Source organism: Schistocerca americana, chromosome 5 (genome assembly GCF_021461395.2).
Source record: "Schistocerca americana isolate TAMUIC-IGC-003095 chromosome 5, iqSchAmer2.1, whole genome shotgun sequence".
Lineage (NCBI taxonomy): Eukaryota > Metazoa > Arthropoda > Insecta > Orthoptera > Acrididae > Schistocerca > Schistocerca americana.
In genome coordinates this window covers 590,981,782-590,994,971 of record NC_060123.1, presented here as the reverse complement: position 1 = coordinate 590,994,971, position 13,190 = coordinate 590,981,782, and positions in this window count along the sequence as shown.

Below are 13,190 nucleotides of genomic sequence, written 5' to 3'. Positions count from 1 at the left end.
TACTGGTAACTTTGAATTAACAAAAGTAACACGCTCTACTTCACCGTTAGTCCAGTCGAAGTCAGGAACGAGATCTGGGGAGATATTTATATATTTCCTGTCCCAAATAGAATAATATCTGTCAAAATGGAAGTTAGAAAACCGAGTATTAGAGGCTAGCAAGCATACATTATACGCATGGGGCAACTCCTTATGTACAACCTTTGAACAAGATTGTCCCCGACGAAAATTCCGGCTTGAACTGAATGTATGTAAACGTTAATCTTTATTTTCCGACGTCGTAGTACGAATAAGTAGAAAATCTGCTGAAAGCAGGACTAATACAGTTGCTGTTAATGATCTCGCCCCTGTAAATAATAAGTCTGAGTACAGTAGTTATGTTCAAAATGTTTCAAACGAACGTGTATTTCCATCTTTGGTTGTACGTGGAAAGAGCTACAACGATTTGAGAACGGGGGATTCTCATCCAGTATCTAAACGTCAAGACAGTGAAAGGTGGCTACACTGAGCCACTGCGCCAGAGATTGCGCCAAAGAGTATTATTCTGCCGCCTCCACAGTGCTTGGAGAGAGCTCGTAGTAGTCAGTGCTTGTCGAGAGCTCGTGGTAGTCAGTGCCTGTCGAGGACTAGGGGTAGTCTGTGCTGAGATGTTGTAGCAGAGAGTGTTTGTTGAGATGTGCTAGTAGGCAGTGCTTGCCGAGATGTGATATTCGAGAGTTCTGGTTGAGATGTGATAGTAGAAAGTCGGTGTGAGATATAATGTAAGGATTAGAGTGATTTTCATCAATATAAATGAGGTAACTAACTCCGTTTCTTTTTATTTCAGTGTCCTATAAATGCGTCATTACAGGTTCAGTCAACAAAGCATCTGGCGTGTGTTCTTGTATTAGAGTTTAATTCTGCTTTCTTGCGCAATTATAGTATTTCTAATTTTCTTTTATCACGTCAGTATAATTGGTATTTAAAAATTCTTGTCTTGTTGAAGAAGAACCGTGCCAGATGTGCGTTGAGTCATACTTCCACATACAGAACAGTTATACTTGTGTTTTGGTTTAGTAGGTTTTATAGTTGCTGGGGACCTAATTAATTAACTGTGTTTACGAGAATTTTCTTTCATTGTTTGTTGTTATTCTATGCAGTCAGATTGCGTAATAATACTAGTCAGGGCCAACCGATTACGAGACACAGTGTAATCGGACAGACAGCTACTAAAAACTAAAAAATATTTTCAATCATATTTAATTAAGCCCCCATGCACGTGGCGACCGCTGCTTCGGATCGTCCCTTGGAATTCTTCTGATTGTAAAAATAGTAGACCGTAGTATTGTTGTAGTAATTTGAGTTTAGTAATTGTAGTCTATTTTGCATGTGTAGATTTGGTAATTGTCATTCTTCTAATGGTATTTTTCTCAGAATATGTTTTGTTGTCTTGTATACGCGTTTGACAATTTAGTGCAATTATTTCAATTGTTCGATTAATCGTGTTTGAGGGAAACATTTCGTGTAAATGGTATTGTTGGAGATAAAGAGTCATTGTGTGTAATTTTCGTACAGTGACGAACTTTTTATGTTTTGTAAATGATTACGCGGTCGATGAAAAAGGCGAAAATGATGAATAGTGAGAATGACGAAATTGTTGACATGGCGAAGTCGCCAACACAGGACAACAGTGTGATGAATAATGGAGTTGAAAACAATTTAATAAGTCGGGAAGACAGTCCGGAACCAGTTCAAAATTTTTCACAATCGAAAAATTCTCAGACTGCGTGGTTAACGACAGAAGAAATGGAGCAGTTAATGAGTGCTATATTAAATTTGGGATCACAGATGGGAACATTGCGATCTGAATTAAAAACACAAATAGGAACAATTAGAACTGAGATGAAAGCAATGACAACACGGTTATGCTCAAAAATAGGAACAATTGAAACAGTAATAGGAGCAATTATAACCGAGATGAGAGCAGTGGGATCACAGTTACGATCTGAATTAGAAACTGATATGGGAACAATGGAAACACAGTTAGGCTCACGAACAGGGACATGTTTCAAAAACATGAAAGACGAATCAAATAAAGAAATCAGAGAAGAAGTACAGCCGATTTTGAATGCTCACAATAATAGATTAGTTGCAGTAGAGATAAGACAAAGGGAACAGGCTAGAGAACAGGAAGAAAGAGATCGCGTGATAGTACAGAAATTTTCAGAGTTAAATTTACAACGTGCACACGATAAGGAAGAAATACTTGAGAGAATCGAGGAGTCCGTATCAAATGACAGATTAAATAACATAACACAACAATATGAACAGTTAACTACCAAATGTGTCAATACTGAAACCCGAGTCGCGACACTTACGGAAGACGTAAATAAACATAAAGAACAATTAAGTGACTCATCTGAAAGAGTTTAGGAGATCTCAGATAAATTGACAGGTCTTAGTTTAGCAGAGGGGTTTGAAGAAAGTAATTTATCCTTTGCATCTGTCAAAAGCAACTCTTCTACTATCAATCTATCTAGAGAGTAAGTAAACAATAACCGGATTTGACTAATTTTCCCAAAAGTGATTTCGAAAATTACCGTTTGGACTTAACTGTACCTTCAGCAGCATTCATTTGTAGTTTAAATGAAATTTTACTTGTTTATCTTCGTGATAATATTACTTCATATGTGGACGATATTCTTATTGCTAAACATTCTTGGAGTGAGCACAACAAAATTTTGGATTCATTATTACGTATCTTTGCAAGAGTTGGTATTACAGAGAACTTGGAAAAATCTGAATTTGGTCGTTCTCAGGTGAAATTTCTCGGTCACATTATTGCTACAGAAGGTATTCTTCCTGATCCAGAGAAACTAGATGCTATTCAGTTCGCAATGACATTCTTTTAAACGAAAATCGGTCGACAACTCTGTTTGGTTAGTTTGTATTCCTGATGAGTGGGTCAATAAATTGATTTGGTTTACGCATTTCAGTTATGCACACTTTGGTCCCACTAAATGTTTTCATAAATTACGAGAAAATTGCTACTTCAGTAATATGGAAAAACGTATTCGATCTGTTCTGGCCAAATGCAAATTATGTCAAAAGGCTAAGCCGCCAACAGTTTCTCACAGAGCACCGTTGTTTCCTATCATTCCAGCGAAATTAAAGGAGATGGCTGCAGTCGATTTGTTCGGTCCAGTGGTTCGTTCTACTTATGCTTTTGCGTACATTTTCGTAGCAGTGGAGTTGACGTCAAAATATGTGTGTTTTACACCTTTACGCAAAGCAACAGCTCGTTCAGTATCGAATGCTTTCATCAAACATTTTCTTAAAGAAGTTGGTCATGTTGATAAGGTTATATCAGATAATGGATTACAGTTTCGTTCTAAAATTTGGCTTCGTACTCTACAGCGTCGTAAAATTAAACCAATTTTCATTTCACTTTTTCACCCTCAATCTAACGCTTCAGAGAGATGGATGAAGGAAATCAATAAATTGTGTCGTCTTTATTGTCACCAGAATCACAGAACGTGGGATCAGTATCTTCATATTTTTCAAAACATTCTGAATGAACTCCCTAATGATTCAACTTCTTTACCGCCTATATTGACATTAAAAAATAAAGCACCGACAAATCGCATTTCTGAAATAGTTCCTTTTCCGCCTTCGCGGAAACTACGGCATTCTGAAGTTGTCAACCTGGCTCTACGAAATATTGCATCTGCGGCTGCTAGAAGAGAGAAATCAGCTAAGCGTCCTGGTCGTTTAAAAATCTTGTCAGTTGGTCAGAAGGTGTTAATTAAGTCTCATCGTTTGTCTCACAAGGGAAAAGGCTTGTGTCGCAAATTTTTTCTGCTTTATAACGGTCCATATAGAATTCGTAAAATTATTCATGATAACACTGTCGAAGTAGAAACTCTTACATCTCGACGCTCTAAAGGAATACATCATATATCTAACGTTAAAATTTTTGTGGAATGACATACTTCAGAGAAACTCACAGCTACATGTAAACATGCGGAGAGTACAAGAATACCGCTCTGTGTTTTGGCGGCGGCATATACTCAAAGCAACAGTCAAGTCTGCGCGCCGCACAAGGCAGTCGTTGACCGCGAACAATTGCTTCCTACATCACGCGCCTACAGCTGATCGAGCGGTCAGTGCGAATGCACTGAAAGCCGTAAACAAACACACAGTTTAATTTCTCCGATTAAATTCTGTATAAAGCTATAGTGACTCGATGAATTATGTTATTAACATTCAGTATTTTTCAGGATACGGTTGTATAAAATATTTAAGAACTTCAGGTAAATTCTGTGCGTATCCGACGTTAAGACGACTTGCTATCGAGAAATTTTCAGGAAGAATGTAATTTCGAAGAAGAAACTAATAAACTAAAAAAAAAGGTAACTGTTAATTGAGTTCATTTTTCAGGTAACATATTTCCACTTAGGTACGTACTTTAGACGTAATTTGCTGCTCGCGATTACGTGACTCATACTTTGTGCTAATTTCATGTTCTATGAATTCACTTGTGAAGCGACGTGCTTGCGTACGTTAACTGATTTTGACAATGATTATTAATGAACTGGGTTGTAACTTGTATATATTATGCGTCGCTTGGCTGCTATGCTTTTTCACTGATGTCATATTTTTTTTAATTATGTGCCTGCTGTGCTTATTTATTTAAATTATAATTGTAACCTGATTAATTGTGCTGACTGTGATTATGTATGTAAGGTATACTTTGTGATTTATCTGCTTGCGCCTTCATGTTTACTTATTAAGATGACATATGAACATTTATTTGCTTATGCTGATATGATGCTAATGACCTGTTTACTGCTATGCGTATGGATTGCGTATTTATACATTTGTGTTTGTTGTCACAACTACTCTTTAATTTGGTATATAGCAATGCTGATGTACAGTGTATGAACATAGAGTTTAGGTTACACTATGGTATAGGTTACAGATTGTTCGCTTGGCAGAGCCTCGTTGTAAGAATTGTGCTGCATCCACTTTTTGACAATTTGTTCACTACTGGTATATTTACTCGCTATTGGTTGTTTTGCTTACGCTCAGTGTCTTATATTTTTAAGAAAAGAAAATGAACTGCTATAATTCGACATAAACGACATTAGTACAAGAAACTTCAGAGAAGTCACATGAGCTGGAGGTTTTATGGAAGCTGTATAAATTTATGCTAATAGGAAGGAAGCTAACGACATGACATACCGAAACTAGGTTTAGACCATTGACAGTCATTACACTGCATTCTTCGTGAGCAATTGAAATAGGAAGTGACACTTGACACAAGAAATACTCCACATGTTTGCTTCTGTTTGCCATAATTCTTGAAGTGGTGTACACACTGTGAAATATTATGATCATTCACATTCCGTAATCGTACTTAATTACTGAGAGTTATTCGAACTAAGTCTGTTAGAGGTCATGTATGCATTTCTTTTGTTTATAATTCATAATGAGTAGAAGATTTGGGTCAGATGGATTACACAGAGGTTGTGTGTTGGCAATGTGTCTTCGGATTGTATGGGATGATGAACTGAAGTTTGCACTAGGATTTTATCTGTACTTGTTCGAGGAGACTGACTAGAGGAAAGAGTTGTTATGGAAGTGAAATGATATTGGCAATAAGGTTTATATATATCGACGTATTGAAGAGGTATTATTGAGGTATTATTGAGATTATATGAAGTTGATGATTATTGGAGTTTTTGTGGACAAGAGGTAAGGTAAATGATATTGATGATAAGATTTATATGTATCGACGTAAGAGGTATTATTGAAGTATTGAGATTATGTGATGCTGATGATTATTGGAGTTTTGGTATATAAGAGGTAAAGTAAGTAAGGAGCATATTTTTTTTTTGTTGGTCTATATGGAACAAGGAGGATGAAGATAGCAGACTAGAACACTAAAGTGGAAGGGAGATTGTCTACACACACTTTGTTAAATCACTAAGCAGTATTTTTTTTTTTTTTTTGAAGAGAGGAAGTATTTGCATATCTTGGCTCACTGACAGTTGTTCAGCAACAGTACATTTTGATCTGGCTTGGCAAACATTGGTCTTGACATGATGACTATGACGTTGACTTAACTATTATTGGCTGTTATACATTGCTGCCACTACTACTTGATACACAAGATGAACATCAATTTTGACAGAATTGCATTTACACAGTTAACACTATTCAATTACACAGTAGTACTTAATGTGGATGAAAGATGAGTGAGTGTGTTTTGTGTGTTTTCCTTTCCTAATCTTACCCACCTATCTCCTAAATATTATTTTATTTGTTTGTTGTGGCTTGCACTGACACCCATAAATATTATAGGTTTACTGATATTTGAGTATTTGTAATAGTTAATATGACAATTATCTGATATCATTTGTGTGTTTATTAGAATTTATATGTCTAGTGTGTAAAAGCATTTGTATGTGTATTCAAACTATTGTTCATGCCTGAACTGTCTGATTAGTGATGGGGAATATTATGAACTGTTACCTGCACCTCTTCAACATAATGGGTGCCACTTAGAAACGTTTAATTTCTGCTGATGAACAGTGTGATCAGTGATAATGAATATTATGGACTGTTACTTGTACTTTTTCTACATGATTGGTGCCACTAGGACATGTTTAATTTCTGCTTATAAACTTTGATGAACAGTGTGATCAGTGATAGTGAATATTATGGACTGCTCTCTGGACCTGTTCAACATTGCTGAGTGCCACTAATGGAACTGATTCTACTGAAATAATGTCACTTGTTGCTGTCTGCACCTACTCAACATTGCTGGGTGCCACTAATGGAACTGCTTCTACTGAAATCATGTCACTTGCCAGTGTCTGCACCTACTCAACATTGCTGGGTGCCACTGTTAGAACTGTTTCTACTGAAATGATGTTACTTCTTGCTGTCTGCACCTACTCAACATTGCTGGGTGCCACTGATGGATTGCTTCTACTGAACTAATGTGACTTGTTGCTGTGTGTACCTCTTCAACATTGCTGGGTGCCACAGATGGAACTGCTTCTACTGAAATAATGTCACTTGTTGCTGTCTGCACCTACTCAACATAGCTGAGCGCCACTAATGGAACTGCTTCTACTGAAATGAAGTCACTTGTTGGTGTCTGCACCTGCTCAACATTACTGGGTGCACAGATGAAGCTACTTCTATGGAAATGATGTCACTTGCCGGTGTCTGAACCTAGTCAACATTGCTGGGTGCCACTGTTAGAACTGTTTCTACTGAAATGAAGTCACTTGTTGCTGTCTGCACCTACTCAACATTGCTGGGTGCCACTGATGGATTGCTTCTACTGAACTAATGTGACTTGTTGCTGGGTGTACCTGCTAAACTTTACTGGGTGCCACTGATGGACTGCTTCTACTGAAAAGATGTCACCTGTTGGTGTCTTTTTTTGTATAAACTGATCATTGAAAGCATTTTATGTGAACATTTGTATAAACTGATTTTTTGTGTATTGTGTAAACTATTATGTAAAGCCACATGTATGAAAGAATTTGTATTGCCTACTGTATTTTATATATTAGGTTATTGAAAGGTCAGTGCAAAGCCAAAATTTTAACTAATTATGTGATATTTAGGTATTAATATTATCTTTTATTTTTGTCTGTATTTTTGTGGACGAATTTGGTGGTATTTTCACCACCAATGCTGGCAAAAATACCATCAAATTCTGGCCTGTGGAGGAGGGGCATATGAAAGGTGGCTACACTGAGCCACTGCGCCAGAGATTGCGCCAAAGAGTATTATTCTGCCGCCTCCACAGTGCTTGGAGAGAGCTCGTAGTAGTCAGTGCTTGTCGAGAGCTCGTGGTAGTCAGTGCCTGTCGAGGACTCGGGGTAGTCTGTGCTGAGATGTTGTAGCAGAGAGTGTTTGTTGAGATGTGCTAGTAGGCAGTGCTTGCCGAGATGTGATATTGGAGAGTTCTGGTTGAGATGTGATAGTAGAAAGTCGGTGTGAGATATAATGTAAGGATTAGAGTGATTTTCATCAATATAAATGAGGTAACTAACTCCGTTTCTTTTTATTTCAGTGTCCTAAATAATGCGTCATTACAGGTTCAGTCAACAAAGCATCTGGCGTGTGTTCTTGTATTAGAGTTTAATTCTGCTTTCTTGCGCAATTATAGTATTTCTAATTTTCTTTTATCACGTCAGTATAATTGGTATTTAAAAATTCTTGTCTTGTTGAAGAAGAACCGTGCCAGATGTGCGTTGAGTCATACTTCCACATACAGAACAGTTATACTTGTGCTTTGGTTTAGTAGGTTTTATAGTTGCTGGGGACTTAATTAATTAACTGTGTTTACGAGAATTTTTTTTCATTGTTTGTTGTTACTCTACGCAGTCAGATTGCGTAATAATACTAGTCAGGGCCAACCGATTACGAGACACAGCGTATTCGGACATACAGCTACTAAAAACAAAAAAGTATTTTCAATCATATTTAATTAAGCCCCCATGCAACAGATAGTAAAGCTGAAAATCGTAGCCTATCTGACACTGGCAATGTTGAGGCAACAAGCGGTAAACAACCCGATCGTCAAAAAGACATTGCATTCGATGCTGGACATTTCACAACAGATAACTCAGAAATGTCCGTTACGTGTAGATCTTGCAATGTGATGGGATAGGCCGTGCTCCGGGGCCAACCAAGCCATAAAACTAAATAGACGATACATCCAGCAAAAACATCTGTGGATCCAACATCAGAAACAACAGAACAATCACAGATGGACGCATCTCAGTCTGCTAGTACAGAAAATCCGAGACAGATTTCAAATGAAAAGTCTAAGAGGAAACTTTCTGCTGCTAGTAACCTACAGGCAACTGAGAATCTCTGTTTGGGAACCAACCTCCCACGTCGAACGCCAACTCTCTGCGGACAATAGCAAGGGAAGAAAGAAAGTACAGCAGCCGGGAATTGTAGTCTCAAGTAGAGCGAAACGGAAATACGGGGAATGAGGGGCGAAGCCTAATCTCAGTCCAAATTTCACAACAACAAAAGACTTAATGAACAACCAAAATTATATATATTTACTTTAAATATCAAAATAATATCCATGAAGTTAAAACTGACCTGTCTCCAACCGTCCTTATACGAGGCCGAAATCGACGTACGCCTGATATCGAAACTAAAAATCTAGATGAAGCAGCAGGTCGCAATGGATTTCTCGTCAGATCTGAAAGTGCAGGCACAACGATGTTAACAAAAGACGACATTTAAGTGGCAGAAACTAGGAGGCTTTTGAACGGTAGAGGAAACGTCAGCACAAATAGAAGATATGATCTTTGTGAATGCGTTTCTCCGTCTGGAAGCAGTCGTAGCGAAGCGAAGGTCGAGTTTTTCAAACAGAAAATTATGTCTGGTTTTTCAACGACATGGAGAAATGTCGTATTTGATGTTGATTTTAGCTCTGTTATTAACAGAAAAGACCAAAAGTCAAATCTGAACTGATGCATGGAACTCGAGTGGATGGTCTCAAATTAAAATATGGTTGAGACGTGGGAAGCTAGAAAGGCAGACTCATCAATGTAAGTCTACTCACAACTCACGTATCGCGCGAAATAAACTGTATTTTCATTTCACAAAACTTAGTATGTAATGTCACTGCGTCCGGAATGTAAATTTTACCAACAATTGTGCCATTATTACTAGCATCAGTTTACATAACCGGACTAGTTTTCGTATAAAAAGATATTCGCAATGAAATACTACATTACTGAGAGACGAGGAATTCAGAAATATGGTGCAGAAAATATGGAAGGCCTGCACTAAAGTAAGGAAATACTCCAGCAGATGAAGTGGTTGAGTGGAGCATGCAACAAAATTGAGTCTAAAAATATGCAGAGGAATTTTATTTCTCGTGTTTTCGAGAACTGTACAAAACTACACGATATGTAACCATTAACATTTCACAGATAAAGCACATTAAAGCACAGTATTGTCAATGCAGAGAAGGAAACTAGAGCAGACTGTGGTATTCTACCATCCAATTCGAACATCGTAAAGGTACAAGATAAAATAGCCGAGATACTGCGTATAAGAAACGAGACAGCATAACACCAGGCTCATATCAAAAGCGGAGCAGTGCATCATTTCCGTGAGTTGTTTGCTGCAGTAGAAGTAGACAAGAACAACCAATCAGATTTTCTGAACAATATCTACTACGTGCTGACAGAACCAGACAACAGTTTTCTCAGCGAGGAACTGACAGAGGGGGAACTATCTGAGGCTTTATTGAGAAGCACGAGAAGAACATCAGGAATAGGTGTCCCACTCCCCACATTACGGAAAATGCGTTGGTACTGACAGGATTGTGCTAAACGATATTTTCCGGCTCTGGATCCTACTTGTACATAATTTGAAAAGGTGTTTTTAATAAAGGTTAACAGCGGTTAACTAAGTTTTTTTTTTAATTTTTTGTGGTGGGCATAAAATACTCCTCTATCCCCGCTTGGTATACCACGTTATGAGCAATGCCTTGGTACTGCTAGCGTTACGGGCACTGCTACATTTAGGAACGAGGCCGTCCGTCAACATCTGCTGAGCGAAATGAAAACATTAGGACTACTGAATGAAGTCCAAAATCGGTGCTACGATTGTCGGTGGAACTAGACATTCCACGCTCGACTTTACATAAAGTGTTGTGGCACACGCTGAAAGAAACTCCACCAATTACATGAGGAGGACTTGGCAGCCCGGCACAACCACATCATCTCGGCTGACGTACCACCAGTGGAACACCTGGAATTCCGGTGAGGTTCTCCCACAGTTAATGTGTCGATGGAAGTATCCACTGACAAAATCTATGGTCCGTTCTTCTTCGCCAAAACTCCATCAATGAGGGCAATGCACCCGGATATGGCGCAGCAGTTTGTTTACCACAGCTTTTACAGGATGAATGTGTGCGAAATGTTTACTTCCACGAAGGCGAGCCACTATACCGTTATGGTGCAGATGTGAGTACGTCTTTGAATGATGTGTTTCCTGGAAGTCTGGAAGACAGATTGGGCGCACAGGACCCATGATCTGGACGGCGCGATTCTACCGACCTCACACCCACATGGACTTCTTCGTATGGGGCTTTATCTAGATACGTGTGTTTCGCCGAATCCGTATCAACTAACTGGCGGAGCCCCGACACTGAATTACTCACGCTGCTGCAGCTATAGTACCACAAATGCTCCGGGATGTCTTCCGTGCAGCAGTCGGCAGTTGAGAGTTGTGTCGGGATGTAAACGGAGTTGATGTTGAATGTAACATGTGACTGACATATGCCACTATAAAAAATAACAGTACAATAATTAGTTCAACAAAATTGGTGCTTAATTTCTGAAAACCCTGTATTTCTCCAATAGCGTACAGCGTGTAGCCTGCGCTTTCTCCCCAGTCACTGGGAATGATTCGCTCCCCCAGTGACCTACTATATACTGCTGCTAGGAAAGGAGTAAGTTCTTTCTCATGTTCTGCGTAGACCTGACTACATTTGCGACCGCCCTCAGTATAGCAGCCTGTTTGGATTTCCGATACTGATGAGTGTATGAGCGCTGTGTAACAGAGATGGGGAAACAAGTTTCTGAGAACTTTTAGTAATTAGGGAACAGGCTGAAGAAAGAAATAATGGTTTTCACTCCCGTCGCTCTTTAATATTTAATCTGAAGGCACTTTGAGTCCTTGAATACAGATGGTGTGGGGAGCTGAAGACTGCTACCACCCATGGGAAGAAATAGTGCAACGTATCATTTATTCTTACTGCCGCAGGATTTCGGGAGTTTTATAGAAGAAAGCAAATGAGACGCTAGCACTAGAAATTTCCTGAGTAATTTTTTTTAAGGAAGTCGTTATGAGACCATTAAATTTTTAACATGCTTAGTTGTGTCGCATGAAAATAAAGAAAAGTTGAATTTAAAATTAGAAACATGCGGGTTGCATTAGAACACCGACTTCGCCCCAGGCGTCAATACGGGTTCCATTGGGTTCAGATCGGGACTCAGTGCCAGGCCAGTCCATTTCAAGCCTGTTATTGTCCACAAACAACTGTCTCGCATGCTGTTTTATGACAAGCTGCATTGTTTTGCAAACGCTCGTCGCCAGTTTTGTGAAGGCCTCGTCGCCACTGCTGTCACAGTAGGGCGAGTCTGTGACATCGTGAAACGGCTTCTGGTGCAGTACACCGCTAAAACAAATTATCCCTGTCACTGTTACACAGCAATGCCGCAGGGTCAGGTAACAGGATAGGAGAACGGAGGTTCTACAGCACTCCAACAAATTAGTAACGAAGTTACACAAATGAGTTAAAAAGGTTTACTTATCGTTGTATCTTGACTAATAAGAAGTCTGCAACACTACATGTAATATAACACAAAAAAGTCCCTCAATGGCTAAGTGCAAATAACCGTAGGTAAACTTCACAGTAGCCGGCCGCGGTGGTCTTACGGTTCTAGGCGCTACAGCCCGGAACCGCGGGACTGCTACGGTCGCAGGATCGAATCCTGCCTCGGGCATGGATGTGTGTGATGTCCTTAGGTTAGTTAGGTTTAAGTAGTTCTAAGTTCTAGGGGACTGATGACCTAAGATGTTAAGTCCCATAGTGCTCAGAGCCATTTGAACCATTTTGAAACTTCTCAGTACATAGCAAATGCAATTTACAATAACTGTGTGTTGAAACACGTATGCAGCGATGGCGAGCCATGACAATCTCTGACCAGAGAGTAGTAGCGCGTGCGAGATGATTTAGTTGCGAGAGAGCAGTTGCAAGCAGTCTGTCGGCAGTGGTAGTCTTGTACAGTTGCGGGTAGAGTCGCGAGTGGGACGCAGTCCGCGGGCGTCGACATGGGTCTCTGGACAAGATGCTGAATGAGGTATATTGTTAAACAAGGTAATGAAGCTGCATTGCGCACATCAGATAATGTAATGTGTATTTATTGTAATTAATTTTCAAGAAGTGCCCCAATAATAATTTTGTTTTCAAACCATTTTTAACAAAAGAGCTATTTAATTGAAAAAATATTTCCCTTGTTTTTCCTTAAACAAAAGTTTCAGTTAAATTCAAAGAATATGTGCGATGCATTTCCTCCAAGCTATGGCGAAAAATAAGAGCAGATGCAGTTTTAGTGAGGTAAGAAATTAATTCTGATTTTTTT